The 18258-nt window shown below is 43.8% G+C and overlaps 1 long non-coding RNA gene across 2 annotated transcripts; it reads right to left on the bottom strand.

Annotated features, from left to right (window-relative positions):
* Positions 1-5153: 5153 nt before the first annotated feature.
* Positions 5154-18208, bottom strand: LOC146358920 (uncharacterized). Of its 2 annotated transcripts, none has more exons than XR_014786186.1 (3): positions 18112-18208; positions 9278-9378; positions 5154-5535 (listed from the first exon to the last, which is right to left on the bottom strand). It is a non-coding gene; the product is annotated as an uncharacterized LOC146358920 (long non-coding RNA). The 2 variants fall into 2 exon arrangements; XR_014786188.1 differs by lacking the exon at positions 18112-18208 and adding an exon at positions 15410-15590.
* Positions 18209-18258: the final 50 nt, after the last annotated feature.

Here is an 18258-nt window from a genome sequence, read left to right as displayed (position 1 = left end):
CCCTCTTTTCTCCTCCCTTGAGCTTCTAGCCTTTAGGCTTCTATCCTGTGCTTCTGCCCCACCTCTTCCTCCTCCCTCAGAGACCTGGATCCATTTAAAGAGCCCCTGTCCTGATTTCCTTCTGTTTAACCAGCCCTAACTGGAGCTGGCTACTGCTGCTAGGCAACCAGGAATACCTACGGGACTGTACAGTGACCCTCCTCACACCCCCATTCTTGAGCCATATGCCAGGTGCTTTTTTCTGACAATGCAATCGAAATCGAAAGGAACAAGCAGACACTGGCAATCAGCCAAATGACCAGAAGGGTGTGTCTCAGTGGAATGAAGGGGGCTTGGCAAATTTACAGGCATCTAAAAACAAGCCTATTACCTGATTGGTGCTATTGATCCATACACTACTTCCTCTGGGTATGACATCACCAGGTTTCAGGTGTATCTATATGGAGTGGGATATCCCAGAACTTTTTGATGGGAGAATGCATCCTGTCTAACTTTAATTATGTTCTTTTTGCCACCAGTTGAAGACCTATTTATTTTGGCATGCATTTAATCTCATCTAACTTCTTAACTTCTGTGCCCTCATGTGTGGATGTCAGGGTGGAAACTGAGCCCATAGAGCTCCAGAGCAGTTCTGATTCTGAGGAAGAACAGCAATCCATGGGAGAGGAGCTCACTCATCTCTCACAGGCACAGAAGCTGGCAGAGATTCCTCCTGCCAGCATTCCTGAGATAGATAGTGACCCTGGCAGCGAGAGAGTACGGGAGGGGGGCTTGCTGGACGCTCGACACCGACGCCAGGAGCGACAACAGCTGGAGGGCACGGAAAGGAGGCGTAGTGCTTGTTTGGCGCGCAAGCAACGGTCATGTCTCAAGGACCCAAGGGAAAGAGGGAGGAACTCTCCCTAGCCCATAAGTTCAGGGTCTTCCCGTGATTCTTCTTCAAATGGGGACCACCTCCTTACCTGGAGCTTAGGCTACTCTGCTATCTTTCCCCAGTGCTGTTCCTTGCTTAGTTGCTAGTGATTAGTATCTGAAAGAGTCATAAGGTAATAAAGGAATAAAGGCTTGGAAAGAATCCTCGTTGTCTGTGTCCTGAGTTGGCTATTGGAGGGGACTGCAAGAGGCAGCTAGAGTGCTCCTGACAGTGTTACTCTTGTGCTGTTCCACAACACTATGTGTTTACCTACAGACCTCTCAGTCCTAGACCAAATTTGCATGGCCGATTTAGTACAGAGCGACAGCACATCAGGGCCATTCGCGACAGATGCCGCTGCTGCCAATCCACAGCAACCCTGCACTTCCCCTCTGGAAAAGGCGCATTTGTGGACAATCCTTTTAGTACACCTTTTCCCCTTAAATGTGGCTGCTGCACGGTTCTTCTGCAGTGTACCCTGGCCCCCCACATTAAATCCTGGGCATGCCTATTTTTGTGACCTGAGAGTGACTTGGCCAAGGGGTGGGGCTGCCCCGCCATTCCCTCTTTTTCCCCATTTTCAGTACGGCTGCTTTTCCATTCACAATATCTAGCCTCTTTTTCCCATTCACAGTATCGAACTATTGAAACAGTTTTGTTTCAAGCATTCACAATAGCGCAGCAGCTGCTTCACCCATTCAGATTATGTAGCCTGTTTTTTCCCATTCACAATAGCACTGCATCTTTTTATCTTTCACAATATCCCAATGGTGGATGAGAGGGGACAGCTGTGGGGTAAACTACAGGGGCTTAATTCAGCACTTCCAATAAACTTCCCTGAGCAGGGGAGTGTCGACAGGGGTGAGGAACAAACCTCTCTCATTGGCTGAGCAGCACCTACATGGTTGATGAAGTTCAGTTCTACTTGCTAGGTTCTGCCCACCCAACCCCAAAGTATTGTGGTCTCAAGTGCTGTTTGACCCGTGAAAGTGGGTTTAAGGTAGTGTATACTCCGCTTTTCTTGCTTTGTGTGGCCCTGACGGATCAAAGCGATTTCATGAAAATAACCAGAAAGCACTTCTCCTTCCGTTTCCATGTAGCTGAAGCCCTGGTCAATAGGGCTGGATCCCTGGGCTAAGACCTTGGGGGATTACAAAAGCCCTATCAATTGTCATCTACTATGTGGTCCTGTGTAATTAGAATGGCTCTGTAAAGCCAGAGGCAGGGATTCTACTCCTATCTCCCCCTTTTCTATACACAACACTGGTGGTGGTTGCAGCCTATGTGTGTTTGTGCTACTATGGCCTCACACCTGCAGAGAGCTCTGGAATATGTCAGATGCTGCTGGCTGCACCATGCTGGTTTTCACCAGAGAGGGTGCTATAGTGTTTGTGGCTGCTTGTCTATATTTCTTTTGTGTGTAATATCATGGATAAAGGTAAATGTGATTGCCGTTTAAAGCCCCAAACTGCTTTGGCACCAGAAAACCTAACAGCCTGCCTCTCCCTGCCTCCACCCTTGTATAGGCCTGTCCCATCTTTACCGTTTTTTGGAAAGGCCTTCCTGGGTCCCCTGCCCTTATCTAGGATACATCTGGTAGAAACACAGGAGAGAGCCATGGCATTGTCCAGGATGAGGAATTCCCTTCCCTGGGACATCTGTCTAGCTTTCACTGTGTTGTTTTTGCCACCTGTTGAAGACCTATTTATTTATGTTTTCATTTAATCTCGTCTAACTTCTTAGCTTCTGAACTACTGCATTATTTCCTGCTGCCTCAATTCTTCTTTTACTCTTGAGTTTTTAATGGATTGTTCTTGACTGTATTTTAATTGCTTTTGGTAGCCACCTTCAGCACTTGGGGTAGAAAGCCAGGATACAAATCTTATAAAAAATACTAAAGGAAGTCATTCTGTGCATTGCTTGGTCCCTTCTGTGCATGGTTAATAATGTAGGGACATCATTGGTATGCAACACCTGGATAAGCAGGTGGTAGCAGAGTTGCCATGGATACTGTGGACTGCCAATTAGTGTTGCTACACTTTCTCCTATTTCTCCTAGTATCATTTTGCTGTCTGGGAGCTTCTGGGAATGCATAGTCCCATAACTAATAAGTACCTTTGTTGACCGGTTGCAATAGAGCAGGGGTGCACAACCCATGGCTCCCAAGGCCTGTTGTGTCTCCCTCATGGCATGCCCTGGCTGCTTCTGCCAAATTCCCTACCACTGATTTGGGTTATTTAGTTATTTTACTTATAGCCTGCCTTTCCACACAAAAATGGTGCTCAAGGCAGCCAACAGTAATAAAACCAAGATTAAAATTAATGGAATTAAAACAATACTAAAAATAAATAATTTAAAACACAAAAATAAAAGAAATGAAAGCAACACCCAACCCAGCAGAACCTGCTTCAGCAACAGACCAGTGAACATGTCAAAGGCCTGCTTGAATAAAAGAAGGACAGCAAAGAGGAGCAGCCTAGCCTCCCTCAGCAGGGGGTTCCAGAGCCTGAGAGCAGCCGCTGAGGAGGCCCTCTCTCGTGTCCCTACCAAATGTGCCCCCCATGGTGGTGGGATCGAGAGAAAGGCCTCCCTGCAAGATCTTGAAATCCAAGGAGGCTCGTGTAGGAGAAGGTGGTCTTTCAGGTAGCCCAAGCCATATAGGGCTTTTTAAAGGCCATAACCAGCACTTTGAATTGCACCTGGAAACAGTCAAACTGCTGTAACAAGGGAGTCACACGTTCCCTGTAATCAGCCCTAGTCAACAGTCTGGCCTCAGCATTCTGGACAAGCTGGAGTTTCAAAACACTTTTCTGAGGCAGCCCCGCATAGAGCAGTTCAATCAGGAAGTAACTAAAGCATGTGTCACTGTGGGGTTGCTGGTTCTGTGCTGCTAATGGAGTGGACAGACACATCTTTCATGCTCTAAAATTGTTAGCTTTTCTATAACAGTTTTAGCTAATATGACTCAGGAATTTTTTTAGAAAGTAAAATATGACTAGAGGACTAGTCATTCATCTCTTGGAGGAAATGTGATGTTATTATTTCATTACTGGATAAGAAATCTTTGCTATAATTCCTCTTTCATTGCTCAATCTGATTTAGTTTTTTTTTAAATCCATTTCCTAGTGTCTCCTTCCTGCTCCCCCCCCCATTCTTGTCCAGTCACTCAAGTATCCTTTAAACTGTTTCTTCAAAGTACAAAGACAGCCAGAGATTACTTGGTGAATGTTTCTGCTCTGAGGTGTTTTGACCGCTAAAGCAATAAGGTGAAACAATTAATAAAGAGCTCCGCGAAACAGAGCACTGGAGCCAAAGATGCCTTTGCATGAATGGAAAGGCACTCCTGCTTGCATAAAGCAGCCCCACCACTTTCTCCTGATTTCTGTCCTGCTGCAGCCCCTCCCCTCCCCACACACACATGCCATGCCATTTAAACTTTCCATTCCATTATCTGTGTTTATAGTTTTGAAAGATTTTAACTTTTATGAGATATTTTAAAAATAGTTTTGTCTTAGGAACACATTTTAACATATTAAAAACTGCTCATTTTATATGTAGACTAAGAAAACTTTTAAAGTATAAAAAGGTAAAGGTGTCCCCAACCAGTCGTGTCCGACTCTAGGGTGCGGTGCTCATCCCCGTTTCTAAGCCGAAGAGCCAGCGCTGTCCGAAGACGCTTCCGTGGTCATGTGGCCGGCATGACTGAACACCGAGGTGCACGGAACGCTGTTACCTTTCCCGCCGAGGCGGTACCTATTTATCTACTTGCAATTTCTTGCTTTCAAACTGCTAGGTTGGCAGGAGCTGGGACTGAAGACGGGAGCTCACTCCGTCACACGGCACTCGGGTCTCGAACTGCTGTCCTGCTGACCTTCCGGTCTGCAGTTCAGCGTCTAAACCACTAAGCCACCGGGGCCCATTTGGGCAGAAATAGAAAGGAATTATAAAGAAAAATCTAAGTGTCTAGCTAGCCCATAATAATAATAGGTTTCACATTTAATGCTATAATGGTCAAATTATTACAGTGTATTCAAGGGTTTGTTTTTAAATAAGAAACTTAAGTCATATATCTGAAGGTATGGTTGTGCTGAGTATCTGTGTGTGTGTGTGTGTGTGTGTGTGTGTGTGATGAGACTGGGTGTGGTGGGTTTATGATTACTAAGATCAATCTTGATTTTAAGATGACAAATTACACACAATAGGTGGATTTGCAAACTCAAAAATAACACAATCTTCTTTTAGGGAAGTCAGATGCTTTACTAACGGAAAGAGAATCACTCCAAAGAGAGGGGGAAATATTTTATGGACCTCTTTGAAACAAGACCATTATGGGCTTCTCTACATGAGGCATTTAAAATGCACTTGTCATTCCCTACTCATAGTTGTTTATGGGCTCTTTAGACAATGACATGACCCTCCAGCTTCACTTCTGTGTCTAACCAGCACTTTCGGTGAGTTCTTTTAGAGCAGGGAAAATGCAGCATTTAATTGTGAAAGCAAAAGAAAGCGCAATTTCCTCTTGTGTATTTGCATTATACCACTATATCACAATGCCACTCAGGGGTAATGTAGCAGAAAAGCAGGAAAGGAAACACTCCTCCTGTAGTGTTCGGATCTCAATTCTGCAATGAAATCGAAAGCAGATAAAATAGATTAACAGTTGAAGTACTTGGAGGACATTATTATTATTATTATCATTATCATTATTTTATTTACATATCCATACCACCCAATAGCCAAAGCTCTCTGTGCAGTTTACAAAGATTAAAAACATTAAAAATACAATATACAGAGATTAAAAACCATTTACATAAAAAACACATGAACAGAGAATATGCACAAAAGAAACATATATCTAAAACAACTTCAAACAAACAATCTCAAAAGCAAACAACCATAACCATAAGACATTCCAGGATTGATTAAAACTTATCATATGCTGCCGAATGCCTGGGAGAAGAGAAAGGTCTTAACCTGGCACCAAAAAGATAACAATGTTGGCACCAGGCGGGCCTCATCGGGGAGATCATTCTATAATTTGGGGGCCACCACCAAGAAGGCCCTCTCCCTTGTCGCTGTCTTCCGAGCTTCCCTCAGTGTAGGCAGCTGGAAGAGGGACTTAGATGTTGGGCATAATATATGGTTAGGTTTGGGTTGGAAGAGGTGCTCTATCAGGTATTGTGGTCCCAAGCCATGTAAGGCTTTATAGGTTAAAACCAGCACCTTGAATTGGGCTTGGAAACATACAGGCAGCCAGTGCAAGCAGGCCATATCAGCCTGCCTGCACTTTAAGATCAGAAAGAGGCCCACCTGAGACAGCAGTCAGGTGGGTGACCACATGTGAGAGGGCCTTCTCTGCAGTGGCCCCACACCCTTGGAACAACTTGCCATTGGAGATCTGCCATGCTCTGTCACTGCAGGCTTTTAAGAAGGCCTTGAAACATATTATTTTACTGTGGCCTTCTCTTGAAATGACTGCTATCGTTGCAGTTACTGCTATTATCATTGTTGCTGGTTTTATTGTTGGCTTTTATTGTTGATTTTATGTTTTTATTGCTTTTAATATTTCACAGTGATAACTGTAATATGAATCTGTAAAGTAACATTGGGAGATGCTTCCAGATGGAGGGCTCCTAGCAATACCAATCAGAAGGCACTGTGCAGCTATTCCATCTTATATTTCTTAACAGATCTTCTGCGGTAAGAAAAAAGACAGACAAAATGGTTGGAAAACACAGAAGGGTTATGAGTTGAAGAAAACAACATCAGGACCCACTGTAAAATTCTATGAATGAGGCAGGGCAATGGTGTGCTCAAAGCCTAGTCTGGAAGCACTATGATTCTTAAATGTTTCCTAAGAAGATACTACCTAACAAAGAGCTAAATATTCAAAACACATTGGGACCAGTACTGAGCTAAATTTTTAACTGCATCCTTCACTCATTGGATCATTGTCTTTGCCACTATATAAATTAAATACCAAAAGTGAAACGAAGTTGAAGGGAAATCCCAATTCACTGAATTTCTTACATTATTGTAGTCAGTGGAATGTTGCTATTCTAATCCAGCAATGGTCATGGGTGCACAGAGGCAGAATTCTACTCCTGTATCCATGGCAGGATGAGGAAGCACTTACACAAATTGGTGCTGGGTGGGACTCAAGCAGCTTGAGTCCCACCCAGCCTGCAGTAACCCTGCATCCCTGCAGTAACATGCAGCAACTGGGATTGTGTGCTGGTGGGAGACAGCACCAGTCACCTCTGCTGGGAGCAGGTGGAGGGGGGATCAAATTAGGCTGGATGGAGGTCACATTACTCAGTAACACAGACATCGGCCCACTGCTGAAAGGGTGTTGTTCTAATTCATTAGCTGTTATACAGACTATCCCAGTGTTTTTAGGTCTGGTTTCCTAAAAGTATCAGTATGCTTGTCCAGGATTGTATTTCAGGGATCCTATTTTGTTACAGCCCATAATACTTCAAGTTCATTCAATGACACACACATTCACAAGTATATTATTTAACACTGATTCTCTTATCTTTGCCATTTTTCAAGTTCTGTTTTCCTTTTCAGAAAGAGAAGCATATTGTTTTCATTATGGTTTTTTTTAGACCAAGTTTAATACAATTGCATAGTGGATACTGTTGAAAAGTCAAGTGTGCACAGGAAAAGACTGAGAAACTTCAGGAAATTGTGGTAGCCTAGTACAATACCTGCATTGATAAAGCACATGAATAAAGTATACTTTTCATCATCCACTACTGGAGAGACGGAGAAGACTTATGAACTCAATTCTTTCTTCCTTAACTTGAATTTACATAAGTGAAATTTAATGGATTTACTCCATTATAAGAATGAATTCTCTCAGGCATAATGCGTTTTCTTTAAAAAGTATATTTCCAGTAGGTTGTATTATTCTAATAACAGAGATATTATAATATTGTAAAATAAATAATAATCCACTCTTACATAGTACAGAGGGCCCATTTCAGTTATTACATTTCCATACTTGTGTTATGCATCTGAGTAGGTAGGGAAGCTGCAGTTTTGTGTCAGAACAATCAGTCTGAGTATGCAAGTATGAGACTTGAATCTAGCAATGTAGCTAGGACCTGCAACTGAGTGCATACACATAGGATGCCAACTGACTTGCACGGATGTAAACAGCAACAGTACTTTGCAGGTGCCCATGTGACTGGGTGAGTTAACTTGTTTAACCTCCAGTTCCTCTCCATCCCCAAAGGTATGCAAGTAACTTTATATATGAAAATAGGTAGTGCAGAAAGGAAAATATTATGCACATGAAACATTGAATTGGGAACTTTTTTTCTGGCAGAGCTCATATGCACTTTAACATCTGGCTGACATGCAGAAATGTTAACAGATTACATTTCTCCTATCACTTCATTTCTAAAGCAGGAAAAGCTTCATCTGCCCATCAAGTGATATTAAAAGGCATGTGAGCCCTGTAACTAACAAACAAACAAAAGATGGAAGCCCTAGGTGGATACAGTATTCATAATTAATTAACATTAGTTTAGATCCAAACGTAATCATACTTAGGGTAGACCCACTGAAATCAACCCATTAAGAGTTCAATATATGGTCTCCAAATATTATTCTTTGTTCTGTTTTGAGGAATGGCGTACTCATTAATGTCTCTTTTATTACTTGTTAATGACATGTACAAGACAAGTCCCAACATTTCCATGCCATGGTTATGGATATGAATATATTGCTGCTCCACTTCTTAGGCTTAGGGTAACAAAAGCAAAAGAGGTTGTCAAAACTGGGAACAATGCTAACATATAAAAGGTCCATCCCTGAACTACCGTCCCTGAGTTTCTCTCAGAGGGGGCACACGGAGAAGAGCCTCTGATCCTGACCTCAGGGACCAGGTTGGTTCAAGTGGGAGAGGGGTCCTTGAGGTATTGGGGTACTGACCCATTTCAGGCTTCATAGGTTAAAACCAGCACTGAATTTGATCTGGAAACAAATTGGCAGCCATTGCAGGTCAGCCAAGACTGGCCTTATATGTTCACATCACCTAGTCCTGGGCAACAGCCTGGTCTGCACATTCTGCATTACATGCAGTTTCCGGACTGTTTTTAGAGGCAGCCCAACATACAGTGCATTGCAGTAATCTAACCTAGAGGTTACCAGAGCATAGAACACTGATGCCAGGTTATCCCCATCTGAATAAGGCCACAGCTAGGCTACCAGCCAAAGCCGGTAGAAGGCATTCTATGCCACAGAGGCCACCTAAGCCTCCAGTGAAAATGATGAATCCAGGAATATCCCAAAAGCTGCACAACTGCTCCTACAGGGGGAGTGTGAACCCATCCAGAGGGAGGAACTGCTCACCAGAGGAATCTCGATCTTGTCTGGATTGAGTGTCAGTTTCTTGGTTCTCATCCAGTCCATTACTGAGGTCTGACACTAGTTCAGCACATCCACCGCCACATCTGCTTGCGATGAAAAGGAGAAGAAGAGTTTCACGTCATCATCATGCTGGTGACAATGCGCCCCAAATCTCTGGATGACCAGAGTTTCATATAGATGTTAAACAGCATGGGGGATAGAATTGACCTCTGCAGAACCTCACACTGGAGGATCCACAGGGCTGAGTGATACCCCCCAAGCATGGGACTGAGCAATAACCCCCAAGCGTCACAACCATGCACATAGGAGCAGAACCACCACAAAGCTATGCCCCCAACTTGGACAACCACTCCAGAAGGATACCATGATCAATGGTATTGTACCCTAACAAGATATCAAACATCAAAGAGTATCAAGAGGGACACACTCCACCTGTATCTCTCCTGACACAAATTATCATACAGGGAGACCAAGGGAGACACAGTACCAAAAAGAGGCCTGAAACCAAACTGACATGGATCTAAAAGATCAGTAATTCAAGAGTGCCTGGATCTGGTCACTCACTTGAGTGACCAGATCCAGGATAGAGACCTTCACAACCAGTCTACAATTATTCAGATCTTCCAGATTCAGGGAGGACGTCTTAAGGAGTGGTCTTACCATTGCCTCTTTCAGGTGGCCTGGGACCACTCTCTCTTATAAAGAGGCATTTATCACCTCCCTGGCATCTCTTCCCTGCTAGATTTCACCAGCCATGAAGGGGAAGGAGCCAATATGCAAGTGGTCATATATACCCATCCAAGCATCGTGTCCATGTCCTCGAGCCATAGTAACTGAAAGTCATCCAATAATACTGAACCAAGCAGTGCTCTGGAGACTTGAGACTGATCTGCTAAAACAGTGGAGTCGAGGTCCCAACAGATGCAAATGATTTTATCCTCAAAATGCTGAGCAAATAAATCACAGCAGGCACTGAGGGAGGTCAATCACCTCCTTTGGGCTAGCATGTAATAAGCCCTGAACTACCCAGAAAAGCTCTACTGGTCAGCATAGAAAGGATGCAATGGAGGCAGTTAAGTAATGCTATTTGGCTACCCTCAACACCACTAAGTAGGTTTGATGATGAGCACATACTAGTGTTATGTTGGATTCATTGGGAGTTTTTCTCCACATGCATTATAGTTATCAAGCAAGAGAGAGGATGCCCAGCAGCAGTCATGTCAACTCCCCTGGCCACCTCCATGTTCCATAGATCAACCAGATCTGGTCAGCTGGAAAATCCCCTAGAGCTATCTGGAAATCAGTTGGATCTATCAGCCTCTGGGAGTGGGCCATCTTACTGGGTCCCCTGCCTCTGCAGAGGAGAAAAGCCAGACTAAAGTCTAAAACCCACCAGGAGATGATCTGACCATGGACAAGGAGATGATGGTAGGTTCCCTCACTTTCAGGTCACTCTTCCTGTCCCATTGGGAAAACCAAGTCCAACAGCCACATGCGTTGGACTGATGACATGTTGAAACAGTTTCATGGCTGTCATGGCGGCCATGAAATCCTGAGCTGCCCTAGACATGGTGGCCTTGGCATGGACATTGGAATCCCCCAGAACCAACAGTCTGGGGGATCTCAACACCACAGCCGAGACCACCTCTGTCAGCCCAGGCAGAGAACTGCTGGGCAGTGAGGCAGGCAGTACACCAGCAAAATCCCTAATCTATCCCACTTGCCCTATGCAAGATACAAACAGTCTAGACCAGCATTCTGTCCAATTGTAATTGGGATGTCTTCCTGAAATATTTTGATAGAACAAAACTCAAACGCTGTAATGGATCAATTTTCCATTCAGTTTGCCCTGTTGTACTGCACATACATGATAAAGGACAAAGAAGGCAGGGACCTAACAGAAGCAGATGAGATTAAGAAGAGGTGGCAAGAATACACAGAAGAACTATACAGGAAAGATCTGAATGTCCCTGATAGCCATGATAGTGCGGTCACTGAACTTGAGCCGGACATCCTCGAGAGTGAAGTCAAGTGGGCCTTAGGAAGCATTAGTAACAACAAAGCTAGCGGAGATGACAGTATTCCAGCCGAGCTATTTAAAATCCTAAAAGATGATGCTGTTAAAGTGCTGCATTCAATATGCCAACAAATCTGGAACACTCAACAGTGGCCACAAGACTGGAAAAGGTCAGTTTACATTCCAATTCCAAAGAAGGGCAACGCCAAAGAGTGTTCAAACTACCGCACAGTTGCGCTCATTTCACATGCCAGCAAGGTGATGCTCAAAATCCTACAAGCTAGGCTTCAGCAGTATGTGAACCGAGAACTACCGGAAGTACAAGCTGGGTTTAGAAGAGGCAGAGGAACTAGAGATCAAATCGCCAACATTCGCTGCATCATGGAGAAAGCAAGAGAATTCCAGAAAAACGTCTATTTCTGCTTCATTGACTACGCTAAAGCCTTTGATTGTGTGGATCACAACAAACTGTGGCAAATTCTTAAAGTGATGGGAGTACCAGACCACCTTACCGGTCTCCTGAGAAACCTGTACGAGGGTCAAGAAGCAACAGTAAGAACCAGGCATGGAACAACCGATTGGTTCAAAATTGGGAAAGGAGTACGACAAGGCTGCATATTGTCACCCTGCTTATTTAACTTATATGCAGAGTACATCATGAGAAATGCCGGGTTGGATGAATCAGAGGTCGGAATTAAGATTGCTGGGAGAATTATCAACAACCTCCGATATGCAGACGATACCACCCTAATGGCAGAAAGCGAAGAGGATCTCAAGAGCCTCTTGTTTAGGGTGAAAGAGGAGAGTGCAAAAGCTGGTTTGAAACTCAACATTAAGAAAACGAAGATCATGGCATCTGGCCCCATCACTTCCTGGCATATAGAAGGGGAAGAAATGGAAGCAGTGACAGATTTTACTTTCTTGGGCTCCAAGATCACCGCAGACGGTGACTGTAGCCATGAAATTAAAAGACGCTTGCTCCTTGGGAGGAAAGCTATGGCCAACCTAGACAGCATAGTAAGAAGCAGAGACATCACCTTGCCGACAAAGGTCCGTCTAATCAAAGCTATGGTTTTCCCAGTAGTAATGTATGGCTGTGAGAGCTGGACTATAAGGAAGGCTGAGCGCCGAAGAATTGATGCTTTCGAACTGTGGTGCTGGAGAAGACTCTTACGAGTCCCCTGGCTGCAAGGAGGTCAAATCAGTCCATCCTAAAGGAAATCAACCCTGAGTGCTCCTTGGAAGGACAGATCCTGAAGCTGAAGCTCAAATATTTTGGCCACCTAATGCGAAGAGAAAACTCCCTGGAAAAGACCCTGATGCTGGGAAAGACTGAAGGAAAAAGGAGAAGGGGACGGCAGAGGATGAGATGGCTAGATAGCATCATGGATGCAATGAATATGAACTTGAGCATGCTCCGGGAGAGAGCGCAGGACAGGAAGGCCTGGCGTGCTATGGTCCATGGGGTCACGAAGAGTCGGACACGACTGAACGACTGAACAACAACAACTGCACATACATTGCTTTTTTAATGTGCAAAAGCAGACAGCACTTATATGAACACAAGATTCATTATGCTATCTTCAGTTTGGACACCAACACGTAAAATCTGATGTGTATGTCCTTTCTCACATTTTCATTATCAGGCTTTTTCCTTTTTCCCAGTTGATTTAGCCATTGTCTGTTAAATATGACCTTGTTTGGACCATTTTCATCCATTGTTTCAATTTCCTTTTGAACAATGGAGATTTGCACATCTCTTTCAATCACTCTCAAAATTACTGGGTGAGCATTTTGTAAGCTTGGCATTCTATTCATCAAGACTCCTGGCTCAAGTCTGCATTTCTCTTTTAAGGTGAAAGCTGATGAGGCCTGGGTTAACTCCAGCTCAACATATGAGTCAAGCTCCTGGAGCTTAATACTAGAATCTTAAAACTCTGACTTCACCATGTGATCTCAGATGATTTTCATCCTCGCAGATGGCCTCAGAAGAACATGTCTGTCAATCACCTGATAGCATTAAGGATTTAAAGAGTCAGTAAGTAAATAAATATAAACATCAAAAGCTTTACCAGGGGAGAAAGCCAAGACAGGCAGCATGGGGTGGAATGGCACTGTTTTCACCAATTGTCATCAAGCCCTATGGCTTACACTTGAAAAGTAAAAGATTATATTTCTTCAAGGCATGCATGCATACATGAGGAAACTAAGTGATATTAAACCTAGCAGCTAAAGAGTTAAAGCAAACATTCTTTTGTTAACCTGATATCTGGCTTTGCACCTGCTTCCTACAAGGTTGGCTTCTGAATGTCATCGGCAGCTGATTCTACAAAGAGCAGAACACGTGAACCATCAGGGATTGATTAAAGGTGGAAAGGGTAGCATGTGAGCAAACTGCAAAAGAGTACTCATGACAGAATAAGTTTCTCCCTTTATATTTGGCACTTTCCCTTTATGGCTAGACCTTTTGCATGTACTTCTACTTTAAGACAGTAGATGCATATGACATTTTCCCAGCTGCAGGGGGAAAAATATCCTGAGTTATAAACAACTCAGTAAGTCTTACAAAGTTTCAACATTTCAAAGTTCCACTACTACATTGCAAGGCTTCCTGAATGTTCTATGATCATCCTGTAAACATAGGCCTAACCCCTTAATTAACATCAATAGTGGCGTTGCTAGCAATAATATGTTTAAAATTATTTATCCCTTTCAGATATTTGGATTGTAACACTTTTGAAAGTGCTAAAGATGTAACAAATAATAGGATATTAGTTCCTGAGTTTCAAAGGTAGGTGTGTGCATGAGAGAGACAGAGAGGGAGAGAGAGGGGGGTGGTGGTGATGATGATTCCAAATAGACTTACATCTGACTAAATTTCATAAAATTGCAGTTGGATGTACCTGGTAGCACACTGGATTGCGATACCATTCGAGTAGTGGATAGTGGACTTCACTGCCGTCCTATCTTATCAATAAAGTTCTTTGCCTTGAGCAAATAATCTCCTACACTCAGAATTCCATTGGTAAACTGGGACTAATAATGACCTGTCTCACAGGGTTGTTGCGAATTTAGCTGAGATGAGGAAGTGTGGTTACTTACACTGAGCCTTCAGGGTAGGTAGGATCGGCAGATGTTATATTTATATTTACCTATATTTTTATCTCTCCTTTCCTCCAAGATGCTCAGGATGGGATGACTTGTCCGCCATATTTTATCCTCGCAACAAAACTTGGAAAATAACTTGAGTACTTTAGTTAATGGTACAGTGCATGAATGTAAGAAGAGCCATACTGGATTAGACCAAAGGCCTATTTAGTCCAGCGTTCTGTTCCCAAAGTTGCCAAGCAGATGCATACTGGAGGTCCGCACTCCTGTTCCCAGCAACTAGCACTGAGAGTCATGCTGCTTCTGATACCGGAGGTAATATATACCCATCAGGACTAGTAGCCATCCATAGTTTTATCCTGCATGAATTTGTCCAATCCCCTTTTAAAGCCATGCAAGTTGGAGGCCATTCCATTGTTTAACTATGTGCTGTGCAAAGAAGTACTTCCTTTCATCTGTCCTGAATCTCATACCACCATGAGTCCCCCGAAGGCATATCCTTGGCAAGAGAATGTATCTGTTTGTCCCCCAAAGAATGGGTCTCTTTTAAGGATCATTTCCCTCTTCTTTGGAGTGGCACCCTCCTTCCCCATGACTGCAGAAGAGTAGCCACCCTGGGTGTGAGACACTATCGTGTCCATGAAGGTCTTGTCTACAGATTTCTCTGCCTTGCTCAGCTTCGTCAGGTCAGCAACCTTGGCTTCAAGGAAACAAACCTGTTCCCTGAGGATCAGGAATACATTGCACTGAGCTCCCACTCACAGCTTCTGTCTAGCAGGCAGATAATCATATATGTGGCAAGAAGTGCAATAAACTGGATAACCCCTGCTGGCTTTCTTTTGTCACAGTTATTTGTATTGTTATTATTTGATTTATTTACATGAAACTAAACGAAGCGATGAACTAGCAGAATGATGGGAAGCGTTGACTGCCCTGTTGGTAAACTCACACGGATTCTTAGCTCGCATGTACGCTTCACTTTTTTTTACCTTGACAGTTTGTCCTTGTCCTTGGTGAGCTGGGCTGCACTGCAAATCTGTCCTACTTTTATAGCCCCGGCTGGTATGGCAACTGCAAAACCATAGTCCAGTTGTGGCTGAGAGTGGGTTGGGTGGAACTGGTGGAGACCTGTGTTTGTTGCTTCCTTTCCCTATCAAGCAGCTGCAAACCATCTTCTGCTCTTTCCTCAGGTATTTAAGGTGGGGCTGCCAGAGGCACTGTGCTGAGAGTGGGTTGGGTGGAACTGGTGACACAAACACTTATGTCTAAACCACTTTTTATTATGACTAGATACACAAATAGCTTCTCTTACAAATAGATATAATACAATTACAATGCCATATTCTTTCTTATATAATGTGCTAGCAGTTCAGTCGTCTTTGCTGATGAAACAGAAAAGTCCAAATATTTGGCCAGATATTGTAATCAGATATCTGCAACACCTACCACAGACTTAATTCAGATGGCAAATCTCCATTTTGAGACTGGGTCTATCTAAACTGCAGACATCACAGCCACAACATCTGGCCAAATTCTTGGACTTTTCTGCCCCCCCACCCCCCGTCCCTTGCTTTTTGTACCACTTAACCTAATGAAGAGATCTGGAGAACTCAAGTGTTCACATTTGTGTGGAATTTTGGTTGGACCTAACAAAGGTATTGCCCAACTGTGGATCTTGGGTCATATTTCTTTAAGTATTTATTCCCCACTTTTCTAGACAATTACTTTCCACAAAGCAACTTAGAATATAGCCAAACTAATATATGTGTTTAAATTATATCATAGAAGCTACGCGAAATATAAAACACCCATGAAATACATTAAACCTATAACAGCAAGGCTGAGGAACATTTCATCTCAGATCAGCAAAGATAAAATACAGGTAATCTGCCACGCTAGCTTTCCCCAACTACTTATGTAGATTAGAACGCCTCCTTAAAAAAACAAGGGTGGGTAGGCCAGACAACTACTGCTCTGCATTAGATTCCAGTGAGTGGAAAACTAGGTCAGCTGACCGCCTTGGAATTTAGATTTTTATCAGGCCGGGGATGAAGGAGCGGTTGCCTCTGCAGATAACCTTAAAGTGGGAATCCAAGGTATTGAGTCACTGTGATCTTCACTCAATGTGCACTTTCTGGACTTATACTCTGTTTTCTACTCTGATGTTTAAAACTGAACTAAAAGCTAAACTCTTTATTTGGACTTTAGTTTATGAACTGCACTTCAAGTCCTAAAACCTGAGCCTAAGCTGAGCCTGAATTGAAAGCTAAGCCTACACTTCTAGTTTATAAGCAGACTTAGAAGCTAGAGTAGAGCTGCAAGAACTGTCGCTTTTTGCAGCATTTTCTTTCCTGGAACTTAGCTCCTGAACCAACAGTGCAGACAAATTCTAGGGCACAGCAGCCTAGCCCCCCCCCCCATGACCATTCATAGACCAGCAGGTGATGGGGCAGCAGAAACAGTCCTGGCATCTGCACCTGGGCTGTCATGGACATGCCACAGCCCACCAGGGCTGATGCTGCCCGCCACAGTATCCTTTCTTCTTATTTTTAAAAACATTTTATAGTCAGGGGCAGCTGGGCAGTATGTAATTATAACTGGGCAGTATGTAATTATAATGCTACAGATGCTATTTTTAAATTATTTTTACTTTGAAACATATGACCTCCTACTACAAAAAAGGGATGGGGGCGCTGTGGTGATTTTTGCAAAATCCTCCTTCCCACTGCTGCCTTCAGTGCCATTTCTCAGGCTGTTCAGGAGGGTCTCCCAAGTCCTGACCTTCCCAGGCAGCTTTTTCTTGGGGAGGTGGGGAGAATTCTCCTTCCCCCCTTCTGAGCATGAGACTTTTATTGCATGCTTGTGATTGGTCACTCACTGAAGTCTGTGGGTCCTTTACATAACATCGTCACCCCCCAGAGCATCTCACGCGCTTTTTGAGCTTTATCCCACTTTTTGAAAAATCAGAGATAAGCCAATAAAAACATTAATGTGAGATATCGGCAGTGCGTAATGATGGCATTGTGCTATAACACAGCCACTAGATGGTGCTGTATAATAGAAACATAAAGAACACTGCTAAGGAAGGAAGTTTTCATTTCAGAGCATGTGTCCCCCATGTAAAGGAGCCCATTGTAATCCCGCAAAGAAACCGGACGCAGGGGCCCTGGTAAGGATGCAGGATTTCAGCCTCGTGTGATGAACCTCTTTGTCTGCAGGAGCGTCCAGTTGGCAGAGCTCTACTTGGTGTAACTCTGGATCCAGCTCAGTGTATTTTAGAAATATGTCTGTGTTACAGCTAACGCTAAACACACTGAAACCCTTCAGCAGGATCAACCTGCATAAAGGCCATAGCAAGACAGAAGCAACTGGCCCTATACATGTTTCAGCCCCCATTTCCCTACTGACCCCCATCAGCTATCTACCTAAGAGTACTGTCCTGACAATACAGTTCAACAACCTTGAATCACGCTGGTTTCCACTCATGCCTTGCACTGTATTCTCCACTCCAGCCCACCTGATTGTACTTCCTCAAGTGGTCTACTGACAGCCGTAGTTCTTGTTTTCTTAGCCACCCACCAAGCAGAAATTGATGGTCACACACACACCATGGCACTGTTACCAACTTGCCCCCGCAACCCTGGCTTGCCAAATTGTGTCCCAGTAAACGTGACAATGCAGAGCAGCCGACCTTCTATCTCCCTCCCGGACGATGTTGGCAGCAGTCTTCAGACAGACAAAATATTCGGCTAGATCCCCCTCCCTTTTGCATGGTCCTTGTAAATTCTGAAATCCTAAGCTCCTCCTGCGCATTTGTGACCTCATTGAATCATGTGTA

Source organism: Heloderma suspectum, chromosome 1 (genome assembly GCF_057233095.1).
Source record: "Heloderma suspectum isolate Gila_16-S chromosome 1, 16-S_ref, whole genome shotgun sequence".
In the NCBI taxonomy this organism is placed as follows: Eukaryota; Metazoa; Chordata; class Lepidosauria; order Squamata; family Helodermatidae; genus Heloderma; species Heloderma suspectum.
Note: the sequence above shows the minus strand (reverse complement) of the source record. Positions and strands in the feature narration are given on the sequence as shown.